Source organism: Dendropsophus ebraccatus, chromosome 8 (genome assembly GCF_027789765.1).
Source record: "Dendropsophus ebraccatus isolate aDenEbr1 chromosome 8, aDenEbr1.pat, whole genome shotgun sequence".
NCBI lineage: Eukaryota > Metazoa > Chordata > Amphibia > Anura > Hylidae > Dendropsophus > Dendropsophus ebraccatus.
In genome coordinates, this window is record NC_091461.1 from 107,390,675 (window position 1) to 107,408,239 (window position 17,565).

Here is a 17,565-nt window from a genome sequence, read left to right on the forward strand (position 1 = left end):
AATTAGGCCACCAGGGACATGCCTGATGGGGGTTAACTAGGCTACCAGGGACATGACTGATGGGGGTTAACTAGGCCACCTGGGACATGACTGATGGGGGTTAACTAGGCTTACCAGAGGCATCACTGGGGGGGTTAACTAGGCTACCAGGGACATGACTTGGGGGTTAACTAGACTACAAGGGGCATCACTGGGGGGGTTAACTACAATAGCAGGGGAACTAGGGGAACAATACTTTGCCTTGCCCTGGGTGCTGCAAACCCACGCTACTAACTGCCGCACACGGTATGCGGCCCTCGAATGATTTTATTAATGCCCGACCGGCCCTCGACATGGAAAAGGTTCCCCACCCCTGTCCTAAATGCTCTTAAGTAAGTCATTTGCATAAGAGCTTTTAGCGATTATACAAACAATGCGGGGGGGGGGGCAGGGGTTAAACTAATGGCTATGTATTACTGACATACAGGGGCGGTCTTGGCATTTCTGGGGCCCCAAGCGAAGTTATGTCTGGGGCCCCCCCTCGACACGCGTTCCAAAACAATAGACCGCTGTGTGTTGCCCCCAGTAGTATATACCTCTTGTGCGCTACCGCCAGTAATATATACTCTTTGTGTGCTGCCCCCAATAGTATATACCCCTTGTGTCCTGCCCCCAGTAGTATATACCCCTTGTTTGCTTCCCCCAGTAGTAAATAGACCCCTGTGTGTTCCCCCAGAAGTATATAGACCTCCTGTGTGCTGCCCCAGTTGTATATAGACCCACTGTGTGCTGCCCTCAGTTGTATATGCCCCCTGTGTGCTCCCCCACTAGTATATAGGCCCCCTGTGTGCTCCCTCAGGGGTATTTAGCCCCCCTGTGTGCTCCCCCACTTGGATATAGACCTCATGTGTGCTCCCCCACTTGGATATATACCCCTGTGTGCTCCTCCAGTAGTATATAAACCCCCTGTGTGGTTCCCCCAGTAGTATATAGACCCCCTGTGTGCCCCACCCGTATTATATAGATCCCTTGTGTGCTGCCCCAGTTGTATACAGACCCCTGTGTCCTATCCCCAGTTATATATAGACCACCTGTGTGCCTCACAAGTAGTATATAGACCCCCTGTATGTTCCCCCAGTAGTATATAGACCCCCTGTGTACCCCACCAGTATTATATAGACCCTTGTGTGCTGCCCCAGTTGTATACAGACCCCTATGTGCTCCCCCAGTTATATATAGACCACCTGTGTGCCTCACAAGTAGTATATAGACCCCCTGTATGTTCCCCCAGTAGTATATAGACCCCCTGTGTGCCCCGCCAGTAGTATATAGACCCCTGTGTGCTCCCCCAGTAGTATATAGCCCCCCTGTGTGCTCTCCCACTTGGATATAGACCTCCTGTGTGCTCTCCAAGTTGTATATAGACCCCATTCTGCTGCCCATAGTAGTACATAGACCCCCTGTGTGCTGCCCCCAGTAGTATATAGACCCCTCTGTGAACCCACAGTAGTCTATAGCCCCCCTGTGTGCTCCCCGTTATATAGCCCCCCTGTGTACTCCCCCCATTTATCTAGACCCCCGATGTGCACTCCCCCAGTTAAACAGACCCCTGTGTGCTCCCCCTCCCAAATAGTATATAACACAATAAAACAAACACTTATACTCACCTGGGTCCGGGCGTCTCCTCTTCTCTTCACTCTTGTGGCTGCAGGAAGGGTTTTCCCTGCGATCACAAGAGGCCACACTCCCCTTGTCCTGGCGCCAATGCTTTAGTGATGTCACTGGAGCACCGGCACCACAAGGACAAAGCTGCCACTTGTGACCACAGGGAAAACCCTTCCTGTGGCCACAAGAGTGACTGACAGGAAGGGAGCCAATGGCTCCCGCCCTGTCAGTGCTGCTGCATGTAACTATGAGCGCTCATTACAAGTGCTCATAGTTACAGTTCAGATGGCAGCAGCGAGCGGGACAGCGGCCCTGTCCAGCGGTCTTGAGCATAAGAGCGGGGCGTGGGGGCCCCCCTGGATGTTGGGGGCCCCAAGCGATCGCTTGGGTTGCTTGGTGCCAAAGACCGCCACTGCTGACATACACAGCTACTGCGGCATATCATCAGGTTCTCTGGGAAGAACCTGCTGATAGTGCTGCTTAAAGCTTAAATGCTAATAGCTCCCTAGTGTGCACGGGGTGCTGAGGATGAAGTTATGTCAATCCCGCTGCGTATATGTATTCTTATTGAAAATGACCGGCAAGGGATCCGCTGTGAATGTGGTACGTGTGATCCCACCCTTATGCCATCGGGATCAAAGTTTCTTTTTACAATACTTACTGTTGCTGCCACGTGCCGGCTGTCATCCACTGCTGTCCATCATACAGGTAATCACACAGGTCCAAATGCTGAGAGGGATTGGTTTAAGGATCTTATTACATGTACAGATACGCTAATTTAGTGAACGACAAACGATAACTTTTTCTTAAACGAAAGACATTTAGACGGGAAGATAAATCGCTATGAAAAGTCGTTAATGTGATCATAATTACACCCGTAAATATAATCGTAATTGCGTTCATATATACTGTGAATGATCGTAATTGCGTTCCTATCTATATTCTGTGACCGATGAGTGTTTACACTGAAAGACTTGCAAACAATTAACATTGAATTTGAAGTATGGATGGTCCGAACCTGCCGAGGTTCGGGTTTGTACAATCTATGAGGAATAGGGAGACACAAGAGGAGTAAGGACACTGATCAACAGAGCTTACACTCTATGAGGAGATAGGAGACACAAGAGGAGTAAGGACCCTGATCACAAGAGCTTACAATCTATGAGGAGATAGAAGACACAAGAGGAGTAAGGACCCTGGATCACAAGAGCTTACAATCTATCAGGGAATAGGAGACACAAGAGGAGTGAGGACCCTGATCACAAGAACTTACACTCTATAAGGAATAGGGAGACACAAGAGGAGTGAGGACCCTGATCACAAGAGCTTACACTCTATGAGGGAATAGGGAGACACAAGAGGGGTGAGGGCCCTGATCACAAGAGCTTACACTCTATAAGGAATAGGGAGACACAAGAGGAGTGAGGACCCTGATCACAAGAGCTTACAATCTATGAGGAAAAGGAGACACAAGAGGAGTGAGGACCCTGATCAACAGAGCTTACAATCTATGAGGGAATAGGACACAAAAGGAGTGAGCACCCTGATCACAAGAGCTTACAATCTATGAGGAGATAGGAGACACAAGAGGAGTAAGGACCCTGGATCACAAGAGCTTACAATCTATAAGGAATAGGGAGACACAAGAGGAGTGAGGACCCTGATCACAAGAGCTTACAATCTATGAGGGAATAGGAGACACAAAAGGAGTGAGCACCCTGATCACAAGAGCTTACAATCTATGAGGAGATAGGAGACACAAGAGGAGTAAGGACCCTGGATCACAAGAGCTTACAATCTATAAGGAATAGGGAGACACAAGAGGAGTGAGGACCCTGATCACAAGAGCTTACAATCTATGAGGGAATAGGAGAGACACAAGAGGAGTGAGGACCCTGATCACAAGAGCTTACAATCTATGAGGGAATAGGAGACACAAGAGGAGTGAGGACCCTGATCACAGGAGCTTACAATCTATGAGGGAATAGGAGAGACACAAGAGGAGTGAGGACCCTGATCACAAGAGCTTACAATCTATGGGGAGATAGGAGACACAAGAGAAGTGAGGATCCTGATCACAAGAGCTTACAATCTATGGGGAGATAGGAGACACAAGAGGAGTAAGGACCCTGGATCACAAGAGCTTACAATCTATGGGGAGATAGGAGACACAAGAGGAGTAAGGACCCTGATCACAAGAGCTTACAATCTATGAGGAAAAGGAGACACAAGAGGAGTGAGGAGCCTGATCACAAGAGCTTACAATCTATGAGGAGATAGGAGACACAGAAGGAGTAAGGACCCTGATCACAAGAGCTTACAATCTATGAGGAGATAGGAGACACAAGAGGAGTAAGGACCCTGATCACAAGAGCTTACAATCTATGAGGAAAAGGAGACACAAGAGGAGTGAGGAGCCTGATCACAAGAGCTTACAATCTATGAGGGAATAGGACACAAGAGGGGTGAGGAGCCTGATCACAAGAGCTTACAATCTATGAGGGAATAGGAGACACAAGAGGAGTGAGGGCCCTTATCACAAGAGCTTACAATCTATGAGGGAATAGGAGACACAAGAGGAGTGAGGACCCTGATCACAAGAGCTTACAACCTATGAGGAATAGGGAGACACAAGAGGAGTGAGGACCCTGATCACAGGAGCTTACAATCTATGAGGGAATAGGAGAGACACAAGAGGAGTGAGGACCCTGATCACAAGAGCTTACAATCTATGGGGAGATAGGAGACACAAGAGAAGTGAGGACCCTGATCACAAGAGCTTACAATCTATGAGGAGATAGGAGACACAGAAGGAGTAAGGACCCTGATCACAAGAGCTTACAATCTAAAAGGAATAGGACACAAGAGGGGTGAGGACCCTGATCACAAGAGCTTACAATCTATATTATTGTAATTAGTAAATATTCTGTAATTAAGCTCTATGAATCCATTACATGTAGCCGCTCGGCACGGTTCACATTGAGAACATCGGGGAGATAGTAAATTTCCCATTAATTGTGGATTTTTAATGGTGCGTGGTGATAATGATTTAATAAGGAAATAATAAGAGGCTCAGTATTTAAATAAATGACGCTTACATTCACCATATCAACAATAGGAACATTAAATAATATTTTTATTCTATGTAAATTTCCCCCATTCATCTCCGGCGTATAATGAATGGATATAATTATATTCTGCTTCATTGGAAGGAAGGTCATTGATAATCTTGTAATTTCTCATTGGTGTAAGGAATGAAAACACAAGTGTTTGTGATGAATGTATTCAACCTTTTGCATACTTTGCTACTCGCAACAAGCATTAAAATGCAACAAGAAATTAAGTTCTTTGCTTGTACAGAATTTGTAATCACATTCAGTTCATTTGTCATCGACTGAGAACACGACGTGCGGCCGGCGTGATTATGGAAGAGAGGGGATGAGATGTGCCGGACTCGTGGACCTGGGTTGTTATGACTGTGGTAGGTCTGGGAAGTTTCTTGCATGTATAATTCTACATTTTCCAACTTTGTTAAAGAATAATTAAGTTTCTACTATGCAAACTTAGTATCTCCATGGTAACAGACTGCAAATGGATCTTGTGTAGTCTGCTCCTGTAGTCATGCTTTCTTTTATTAATTTTCTTACTTTATCCTAAGGGTACTATTACACCAACAGATCTGACGAAAGATTATCTGCCAAAGATTTCAAGCCAAACCCAGGAACAGACTATAATCAGAGAACAGGTCATAAAGGAAAGACTGGATTTCTCCTCTTTTCAAATCCACTCCTGGGTTTGGCTTCAAATCTTTGGCAGATAATCTGTCGTCAGATCTGTTGGTGTAATAGTACCCTTACATGCATTCCATAGGTGAACATAATAGAGAAGTGTAAAGTAGGATCAGACTTCACAGGGTTTTGTTTGTAGTCTGTTACCATGGAGACACATAGGTCTGCCAGGAGTTGTGGATACATAACACTGGCAAATGTTTAGTAAGGCTACTGTACAATGGGAACCATGACGTCTGTGTGATTTGTAGTGTTTTTTTTTTTTTTTACGGTCACCTTAAAGCAAAACTGTATCGTCAGACATTACCCGCAAAACCCTTGGTACCATTTGTTTACGTATAAAACTATGTAGAACAACAGGTTAAACATACAAAAACTAATCTTGAAACCTATACATGTCTTTGCTTTACATTCATTTTTTTTTATTTGTTTTTTCTTTTTTGGTAGTTCGGTAGTTCTTCTCAATCCAACACCCAGCCTTCCCTCCCAGTGCCGATATTTGGGTAAAAGACACTGTCAAGGGGTTGAGGCCTACAGCATCCGTTACCTCTGCGCCCGTACCTGCCGAAAATGAATATCCTCCCAGGGGCAGGCCGGCACAGATGAAAGGCGGAGAGGGAGACACTGTAGGCCTAGGGCACAGAGCTTTAACACCACACACCTGAAACAAAAGAAGTCGTTTACCTGATTCGGAAGCGGTGCCTGGCAATATTTGCTTTGAGATCATCATAGACCTTCAATAGCTTTGGGATAAACACCTGACCAGCTGTTCAAGTGTGTGTGTGTGTGTGTGTGTGTGGGGAGGGGAGGGGACAGTTTCCTCTGATGGTGGGGTACCGTTAACCTGAAATCGTTCACCATATTACACAGAACGATAGTCGTTTACTACAATCGTTTACTCCATCTGATCCCAACAAAAGAATGAACAACGTGCAATTACACTGAACGATTAGTGAACGAATGCGTAACTACAGTGAACACATGGAATTACAGTGATCGATTAGCGAACGATTAGTTAACAATTAACAACGATTTTAGGGTCAGATCTAAATCAACAATCAGCGACACGCAAACGATTTTTCGATCTTTTCGATGATTAGCGTTTAAATTCGAGCGATATAACGATTGTTTGCGGTAACGCAACATTCCTTATAAGGAGGATGACATACTAGACACTGATTATAGACAAAGGAAATCTTTGTAAATCCCTTTAAATCCCACACAAAACTTCTTTGCAGTTGCTAAAGTAAAAATGAAATGTTATGGAAATTTTTGATAGCGCCGATTTAAAGTCCGATCAGTCAAGCCTAGGAATCCTATAATAATTCATAGTTGTCCGTATCAATAGTTGAATGGACTCTATTCGTACGGCGTCTTGTAAGGAATGCACAGACGATCCCGAAACGGTTCTATTAACCGGGCTTATATTTAATCTCATTATTGTAATAAATTCAAATCAATTAAGCGGGACAGAACGAAGGTCTAGTTCAAGCCGAGATTAGATCTAAGTTGTTTTTCGAGGACAATGAAGAGCAGGAGCGCGGCTAAGTTAATCAGCCTTTTTTGTCTCCTAATCCCCTTTTCCTGGAGCTCGTCTGAGTTTTTGAAGGAGGGCAATTTAGAAGCTGTCTTAGTGCAAATCTTACAAGGGCCCCGTGGCTACTCCGAGGGGAACAAAACCTCTCGGCATTCACCAAGATATGCTTCAAAGGAGATTGTACTCTTAATCCAATTTACTCGGCCGCATAGCTCCCACAGGTTCAGCTTGCCAACAAATTAAAATCCAGCTTCATAAAAGCACCTTGAATTTGGAAGGTATTGCCGAAACCGCTAGACTTGAAACTTCATTTATTCTGGCTAACTTCTCAATTATCTTCCTTGCAGTGGAGATGTGTAAAAGTCCAAAAATCAATAGGATTCCATTCCCCTTCTATTGGAAAGGGAAGAATTAATGAGATAGGACACTCTCTTAATCAGAAATAAATGTTTTAATTCAGGTAATGACATAGTTTTCCCTCGCCGAACGATGACAAATGCCGCCCCGCACCCCCAACAGAAGCATTTTCAATTTTATTGTAAATATAAAAGGTATTGATCGGCCCCATGTACAAACCCTATTGCTTACAAAAGCCATTCAGGGGGACTGGGAAAAACTATTAAGCACCAGGGCAGAAATCGATAAACAACACTGAAATGTTGTAGAGATCGCCCCCGGGCCTTGCGGATTCTTAGCAAGCCAGACGGGCGATACAGTGACGGATACATCTCCTGTGGAGCAATGTTAGGGATAAGGGGAGACGGCCGTTCCATCAGTGGAGGATAGAAAGATTTTTTATTTCGATATAGGGGAAATATTGCGGCTATTGGCAGCTACTGATCGGGGTGATGAGGCAAGTCACTCTATTACTGCGGGACTGCTACATGGCGATGAGACACAGGATTATAGCATATGGGAGGATAAAAAAGCAGCTTTTCTTTTTTTTTTACTTTTTTACTTTTTTTTATTCTTAGCCTTACTTTAAACCATATACAATAAAGTAAAAAAAAAAAAACCTTTTAATTACTGCAAACTTATCAGGAAGATTAAGGGTCTGTTCACATTGTATAATTAATTGAAAGGATTTCAACTGACATCTTCAGAGGCATTTCATTATTCATTATACTGGTATAACACACACATTTGTAGTACAGCTATACAACACACACACACACACACACATATATATAAGGAACCTCATCTGTCTTGTGTAGTATAATCATATATGGGCTCCAACTTTTTTTTATGTGAGATGCCTCTGTATGAAACATTACAAAAATATATAAAGTATAATATAGCAATATATACAAGCTCAAGGGGAACACTCTTTTGGTCTCTGACAGATGAATAGAGAACGATTACCAAAGAAAAAACAGCTCCAAAGTCTTGGTCACTAGGGGTCTCACTTCTCTGCAATCTTCTGTTCACTGCTTGTTGTTAGGGGAAATCTGACTCTGGTAACAGCTAGATCAGTACAAAACACGAGACCCGGGGGCTTGGTTTAACATGTGCACTGTGCAGGTAAAGGGAGAGAGCCTGAGCAAGTACGTCTTTGTGGAAGTTAAAAAAATAAAAAAATAAAAAATAATTTCGTTTCCATCAATTTTTCTTTATAATAAGTCAATGGAAAACGGATCCTGTTTTTCCCACCCATTTTTTTCCCTTTAATGGTGCGTTCACACCTACAGGATCTGCAGCTGATTTTCTGCAGCAGATTTCATTTAAATAACTGAACACAGCATCAAATCTGCTGCAGATCTGCTGCAGATCCTGTAGGTGTGAACGCACCCTAAATGTATACCTTAAAAGGACAGCAAAAACTCTTTTTTAGAAAAGTTAGGAATCACGTGGGCTATCACATGGGGGGAAGCTGCTTGAAATGACAGTCGCTGTTTATTAACAATAGTAATAACAATAACAATCTTTGATAGGATTTAGGCCTTATTCAGATGTTCCGCAAAATTGTTGGGGATCCCCAATCACGGGTCAACTTATTGACAATTGATTTGCGTTGTCAATAACCAATTCCGTTTATTTACGCAGGTCGTAATCAACCAATAGAAGTCTATGGGATCCTTTTTTTCACGGATGTCACTATAGTCACATCTGTGACATCTGTAAAAAATATGGAAAGAACGTGAAAAGTCTGTAAAAAACATTTATCTATCTATCTATCTCCTATCTATTATCTATCTATCTATCTATCTATCTATCTATCTATCTATCTATCTATCATCTATCTATCTCATATCTATGTATCTATCTATCTATCTATCTATCTATCTATCTATCTATCTATCCATCTGTCATCTATCGTCTATCTATCTATCTACCTCTTATCTATCTATCTATCTATCTATCTATCTATCTATCTATCATCTATCTATCTATCTATCTATCTATCTCGTATCTATCTATCTCGTATCTATCTATCTATCTATCTATCTATCTATCTATCTATCTATCTATCTTCCTATCTATCTATCTATCTATCTATCTATCTATCTGTCAGGCTTCTATCTTATTATCTTTCTATGTGTTTATCAACACAAACACATCCATGTACATCCAATAATATGTATATCCCTTCCCTTGCAGTTCAGGGTTAATACGTCGTCCTCTGAGGAGTTAACAGATAGAAGCGGTGGGGAGAACGTTCTCTCCCTTGAAGCCCCCTTCCCCCGGTGTGGATATGATTATGGATGGGTTGGGGTCATGTTACCCATCAGCAGGTGAAGTGTTCATTTTACTTTCATCTCACCTTCGATATTATGTCAGTATCATGTCATTCTCATCACACGGACTGATGGAAGCCTTGCCTACAACTCTTGTTATTACGGTCACTTGACCCCTGGTGTAACATCTGTATAATACCATCATCTCTGGCGTCTGCTGAAACGCACACACATCGGGGGCCGCGTCGCCCACCCTAAGTGAAAATATCCCAATCACTCCGTCGACTGGGACCCAATAGCACATGTTATTTTCCAGATGTGAAAGTGAAGACCTCAATGAATTGGCTGACATTTACCAGCTCCCACTTCTTTCTATACAACTTCCACAATTCAATAGACAGGAAGTAATAGAATTTCACATTTCGATACAAGATTCCATAAAACAGGCAGCACTCAATGATCTTGTGACTATAATACTCATTCTTAAAGGGGACTTGTCACATTCTGTCCTTAAAGGGATTGTTTATTTTGCTGTGTTTGATAAGTCTATGGGGGAGATTTATCAAACATGGTGTAAAGTGAAACTGGCCCAGTTGCACCTAGCAACCAATCAGATTCCAGCTTTCAATCCTCACAGACTCTTTGGAAAATGAAAGCTGGAATCTGATTGGTTGCTAGGGGCAACTGCGCCAGTTTCACTTTACACCATGTTTGATAAATCTTCAGATTTTCTATGGAGGTCTATAACGCCGGTTTCTGCCCAGCCTCTGTAAGCTGCTATAAACGCCCCAGTCTAGTGCCTTAGGCTTTAGCGTGACTCCGTCCTTCTCTTGTTTGGCACAACGTCCTCACAATTGCCAATAACTGTTGATCTCTCGATAAGATAAACATATGCACCGCACTTCTGATCTGGATCAGGACGTCAGTTGTTCTCATTGTGACCATGAGCAGCTGCTTGTTATAATGTCTCCCATTGTATGGGATGGACAGAAAGCTCATAAGCTCCTAGAATATGGAAGATAAGAGTAGTAGGATCATTGATGGCACCATGTTAGTGTCTACCTGAGGGGCCCGAGCTAAGATGTAATTGGAAGTAAAAACAGACAATAATACTCAGGATCAGTAAAAGTAAAGTAATGTATGTACACAGTGACCCCACCAGCAGAATAGTGAGTGCAGCTCTGGAGTATAATACAGGATGCAACTCAGTATCAGTAATGTATGTACACAGTGACCCCACCAGCAGAATAGTGAGTGCAGCTCTGAGGTATAATACAGGATGTAACCCAGGATCAGTACAGGATAAGTAATGTAATGTATGTGTAGTGTGCCATTGGATGATGTTATGCTGGTGGTTGTGATACAGCTCAGCTGGTGATGGTTCTGTTGTGACGCCAGTGCTAGTCCAGCACACAGGTTTCATGGTATACCTGCTTTTAGTGGTGGCTGGCTGTATCCCTGTAAAATGGTCGGTGACCTGACGGGTTGTGATGGGTCCCTTGGGATCTTGTCATAGTGGTCCGGAGTGGGGAGATGGCCCACTCGGACTGTTGGTACCACCACCCACAGAAAAGAGGAAGGTAACCCAAGGAGTGTGTAGCCAGTATGTGTAGGTGATGGTGCAATGATCACTGAGTCCCAGTAGAATAAATAAAATGGCTTTACTAATAGTCTCTTGGAATACAGGATAACTGGGCAATAGATAACTTCTGTGATACAGACTTGAGCTCACTGAATCTGTGCTGGGAGATACTTTAAGTGCTGAGGTAGAGGAGCAGTGCTGGTGTAGCTTAGTGTTGAAGAGAGTAGAGGAGTTTGTCAGGAGAGCCCCAACCCAGGGTAGTAGTATGCTCTGACGAAACTTGAGAGATACTGGAGAGATACTTGAGAGAAGAATAATAGAAAGAAGAATACTTGTGCCCGTGTTTCACTAACCACCTTCCACCCTACAGTGTCGGGGTACCCGTCCTACTAGAGTGACACATGCCCCAGACTAAGTTACCTGGGTGAAGCTAATTGTCTGAGAGTGTCCCAGTTTCACCTGCGCTGCGAGATAGAGTATGTAGACCTTGGTTATGGTTGCTTTGCTCTATTTGGGTCAGTTCCTCTGTCCTAGGACACTGCCCTGCACTTTTAAGAGAGTAAGGGTTTAACACTGCATACTGTTTGTAGTTATAGCATTAGGAAGAAAACTCTCTAGGTTCTCCATACATGTGTGTCTCTGACCACTAACACAGCTGGTCTGTCCTGGACAGGGAACCTGGCAGAGCCAGGCCCTGGCTAAGTTCAACAGGGATGCCTGTTCTGTGTGTGTCCTACTCCTTCAGAGAATCAGAGGTAAACTGATGCTACACTTCCCAAGTGACTACATCCTACAGGGTATGTAAGAGTCCCTGTGAGTGGTGGAGAAGAGAGTGTGCAGAGAAAAGATCGTAGAGATAGGTAGAGAAGAAAGAAGTATCTCCATTGGTCCACAGATCCAGATAATACAAGGAAACAATAACTCATTAGTGACTACAGCTGTGCAATACATATATACAAGCTTATACATAACACTGACATCTAGTGGCGAAACTCACAAACACCTTCATCACCATCTTAAGTTTGAGTACTAGGCTTTTGCGACAGGTGCCATACACCCGTGGTGGGACACCACATATGTACACAGTGACCCCACCAGCAGAAAAGTGAGTGCAGCTTTGGAGTATAATACAGGATATAACTTAGGATCAGTACAGGATAAGTAATCTAATGTATGTATGTATGTATGTATGTACACAGTGACCTCACCAGCAGAATAGTGAGTGCAGCTCTGGAGTATAATACAGGATGTAACTCAGGATCAGTACAGGATAAGTAATGTAATGTATGTACACAGTGACCCCACCAGCAGAATAGTGAGTGCAGCTCTGGAGTATAATACAGGATATAACTAAGGATCAGTACAGGATGAGTAATGTAATGTATGTACACAGTGACCCCACCAGCAGAATTGTGAGTGCAGCTCTGGAGTATAATACAGAACATTAGACCCCCAAACATTTGCCTCTTCTATAATAAAGTTCAGTCAGGAATTCTTTCCCTGTGAGTTGCAGCCATTGGTATTATACAATCAGCAGCTTCTCCTGTTTACCCCACTGGCGGATACTTCCAGGAACTGCAGTATATAACTTATATTATGTGCTAATGTTATTATGTTATTTATACAGTATGTGTTACTTACGAGGAGTCAAGGCCTTTCTGTGATTCTCCTATTAGATTATACGCTCATCAGCTCAGTGGCCTGACATAGTGCGCGGCTGACACTGATCAAGGTTAATACGCTTCCTTCTGAAAACATATACAGTGGTTCATGTGATATTAATCTACCAGACTCCCGTGACCCAAGCGGACAGGAAGCCCCCCCCCCCTTATGGCCCGAGAGTCTAATTCAAGATAATTCTAAGTTCACAAACAATTTTCTCAAAGAGTAATACATCTTGAAAGAGACAAAATACAGAATTAAGAATTGTTTACTGGACATGAAATGTGAGCTTAATTTTAAAGGAAATCTTTTTCTTTCAAATCCACTGGTTTCAGAAAGTTATATAGGTTTGTCATTTACTTCTGTTTAAAAATCTTAAGTCTTCCAGTACTTATCAGCTGCTGTATGTCATGCAGGAAATGTTGTTTTATTTCCAGTCACAGTGCTCTCTGCTGCCATCTCTGTCCATGTCAGGAACTGTCCAGAGCAGGATTTGTTACTGATCTGGACAGTTCCTGACATGGACAGCGGTGGCAGCAGAGAGCACTGTGTCAGACTGGAAAGAAAACATTTCCTGCATGACATACGGCAGCTGATAAGTATGAGAAGACTGGAGATTTTTTAATAGAAGTAAATTACAAATCTATATAACTTTGAAATAATTTTTTTTTCCACTGGACACCCACTTTAATAATGGGGGTGACTATCTTGTGATGGGGGGGATTATACAACTCCCTGACTGTGTAATCCCACTCATTACCTGTTATTTCCGCCCCTTATGAAAATCATGTTCACGCCCCTCTGACTATTAACTTTAAACCCACATATCTTGGGAATGGGAGGGTGTATCAAGAAACTGTAAAAAGGTGTGTGATCCGGGTAATAATTGTACAATCTTACCCCATCTCTTTTTGAGGGGTTAGCTACAGGTCCCTCTCTAATGGGGTTATCCAGGATTAGAAAACCCGCAGTTATTCAGTTGCAAAAACAGCTCCACCCCTGTTCTCATGATTTTGGTGGTATTACAAATCAGCCCTATTCATTTCAGTGAAACCGAGCTACAAAACCCCACACCCAAACTTGAACACAAGAGTTGTGCCTCTTCTGTAAGAAAGAAGCCATGTTTTTCTAAGCATGGATAATCCCTTTAAGACTCGTCTCAGATTAAGGGGTAGGAATTGCTGCCAGATCTTCTGTCCTCCCCAAAATCCCTTGTCTCCCTATAGAATAAAAGTTAAATTTCAACACACCCGTTCCTTCTGTCCCACATCATCAGCCATTGTGGGAGAGTCAGTCCTCCATAGTTATGCTCAGCCAATCGCGGCTGAGCAGCTGATGACGCGGCAGAGGGGGGCCGGCATGAGGGAGGGCTGGAGCGATTCGGCCAGCCAACTGAAGATGACGTCTTCGACCCAAGATGGCGGCCGGGGTCGACAGTGATTGGGTAAGTATACTGCACCACACTTCCAGGGTGGGGGGAACACAGGGAAGGGGGCCATTCACTTAAATAACACACATTACAAAGTTGTATAACTTTGTAATGTGTGTTATTTAGTGAATAAATGTTAAACGCCGCACTACCCCTTTAGGCTATGTTCACACTACGTAAAACTACGGCTGTAGTTCTCGCCGCAGAACTACGGCCGTCGTTTTGCGGGGTGGGACATAGCCTTCTGTGCAATTGGATCCCAGCCGGAGTGTACACACATCGTATACGCTCCGGCCGGGATCTGTGCGGCGCCGGAAAAAACTGACAGGTCAGTTTTCTGCGGCCGGAATTCAGTGAATTCCGTCCGCAGAAAGACCTGTCAGTTCACACAGTAAAGCGAGCGGCTCTGGCTCACTGTGGGCTATGGTAAGCTCTGATGCGGGCGCGCGCTGATGCGCCCGCATCAGAGCCCTGCGGCCGGAAAGATCATCCGGCCAGAGACCAGATGATCCGGCCAGAGACCGACCGTTCCGTGACCCGGACGGGGTCACGGAACGGCCGGTCTCATACGTAGTGTGAACATAGCCTTAAACTGTAATACCACACACAACCTGAGGGCATGGGTGGCGCTGTTTTTACAAAAAAAAATTGCTGTATTTTTTTAAGGATGGACAACACCCTTAGGGTTAAAAAAAAAAGAAGTCATTGAATAGCGTGGATCCCGTCCACCGCCAGGCCTTGTTTATCCAGATTGCAGATATATCTGCCCATTACGGCCAATGTCGCTTTATATTACCGTCTACGTTTTCTCCTCTGCCTTCCTCGTCTGTCCTCGTCGCTCTTTGACGTCCCTCGGTTCCCCCTGAATTGGTCATTTTGCAGCATGAACTATAGTCTCCAGCGCGGTAATTGTTGGAAAACAGGCGCCAGATATTTTGAGATAACATATTGTTTCACCATTACGGCTTTAAAGTTTTACCAAGATGCTTAGTTTTCCTCTGGTTTATAGCAGAACAAACTCCCCATTTTTCACCGGACCTGATGTATTTTGTGCTGATGACTAGTCCATAATTCAGACTAAAGCACACAGCCACTTTCCTGTACACTGTTTTCTCACCGAGGCGAGAGGCCTTGCATAGCGCAGCGGCGGAGCGAGGCAGAGGTAGAGACAATTTATGATGCACTGACACAGGCAGAAGGGGTGATTTATAGTTTAATTTGCTGTCGTAATGGACAGAGGATAATAACATGTAAAATATTAATCAATGTGTTGTAACAGCAGACATCATTTGCAAAGCTTGTTATTTGGAGATGTGCCCCTGACAGTGAACAATTAAACTGACATCTAAAAGGAAAGGCTTATACATAAGGCCATGCCTCGCCCGAACCCGCACAAGGAAATTAGCAAATAAAACAAGCCTTTATTTTCTTATTCGCAGTTAATTATTTATTTTCATAGAATCCCCTCCCAGGTTTGTTCTGTTATCATAGAGGCAGGGTGCAGTGATATCTAGGAGCCACTGGGGGCAGTGTTACAAATCAAGCTCTTTGTTTATTAGGTGGTTTAAAGATGAGCAAGACCAAAAAATATTGCTCTATCTTAAAGGGATTTCTTTTTTTTTTAATACTTTAAACAAACAAACAAAAATCTTATTGACCTCTAGTGGCACATGTTAAAAACACAGTTTTATGTTAAAGGAATTACCTGGGATCATTTTTCCCATACACAGTGCCACTCTTGTCCATAGGTTAGGTCATGTTTTATGTTTTATCTGTGTTCTGCAATACCAGACATTACCTTTAGGCAAGAGTGGCGCTGTTTCTGGAAGGAAGCTAATTTTTTTTTTAAAAAATCAAAAGATGGGGGACCTGCTGCCCTGCCATCTCATCCCATGGACAGCCAGAGCGTAAAGGGATTTTTTTTTTTTAAATACTGGACAACCTCTGTAAACGACTAAGGATGAGTAAACGACTAAGTATATGGGAACGGCACCAGGGATGAAGGTAAGAGACATAACTTCATCAAGATGTGGAGAGAAAACTCACACACAGTTTTTTGTGTCTTCAGCAGAAAGCAGCAGCTCAGAACTGAGGGAAGGCGACTGAATAGACAAGTATGGAAAAAATTCTTAGTCTTACCATGGGCAGCAACATATGAAAAGTTATGTTTAAGGGGAATACCCCTTTAAGGCCCAAAATGCATGTCAGGTGAAGGGGTTAAAACAGCTCCACCCCTGGCATCAGGTTATGTATGGTATTACAACTTTTCTTCATGTAAATGGAACTGAGATGCAACACCACAAACAACCTAAGGACAGGTGTGGTGCTGTTACTGGAATAAAGCTGCTATGCTGATAACCCAAGAAGCAATTTTGGTAAAGAAATAAGATACAACAAGATATGAGAACTGTATTACACATGGGGCAAATAAAATAGTGTTATTCATATACATAAATAATCAGAACGTGGGAGCACAGTTCAATTGTTATAGACATTTCCAGTTTTCTTTTGTATACGTTCTCAAAGTGAGCCCATAAAAGTTATTTCATCATGTGTAACACCTGGTTGTCCACTAGGGGTGCTACACCTGCTGCTATAAGTTATAACATCTAGAGCGCCCTACATGCTGTTGTAAGGTGATCCAGGAGAGGGAGGAGAGAAGGGAGGCTCCACTATAGGTAGGCATGTAGAATGTGTAACTATAGGTGTGTGTATTATACATATGTGTGTAATTTATATGTGTATGTGAGAGTACTGTGTAGGGAATGTGTGTGTGTGTGTGTGTTGTGCATTGTATAAGTAATACATATGAGTGTATTTACTGGGTATGTATGTGTTGTGCATGTAATATGAACATACATGTGTGGTGTGTGTATGTAATATGTACATACATGCGTGGTGTGGTGTGTGCATGTAATATGTACATACATGCGTGGTGTGGTGTGTGTATGTAATATGTACATACATGCGTGGTGTGTGTGTATGTAATATGACCATATGTGCGTGGTGTGGTGTGTGCATGTAATATGTACATACGTGTGATGTGTGTGCATGTAATATGTACATACGTGTGTTGTGTGTGCATGTAATATGTACATACGTGTGTTGTGTGTGCATGTAATATGTACATACATGTGTGGTGTGGTGTGTGCATGTAATATGTACATACGTGTGTGGTGTGGTGTGTGCATGTAATATGTACATACGTGTGTGGTGTGGTGTGTGCATGTAATATGTACATACATGTG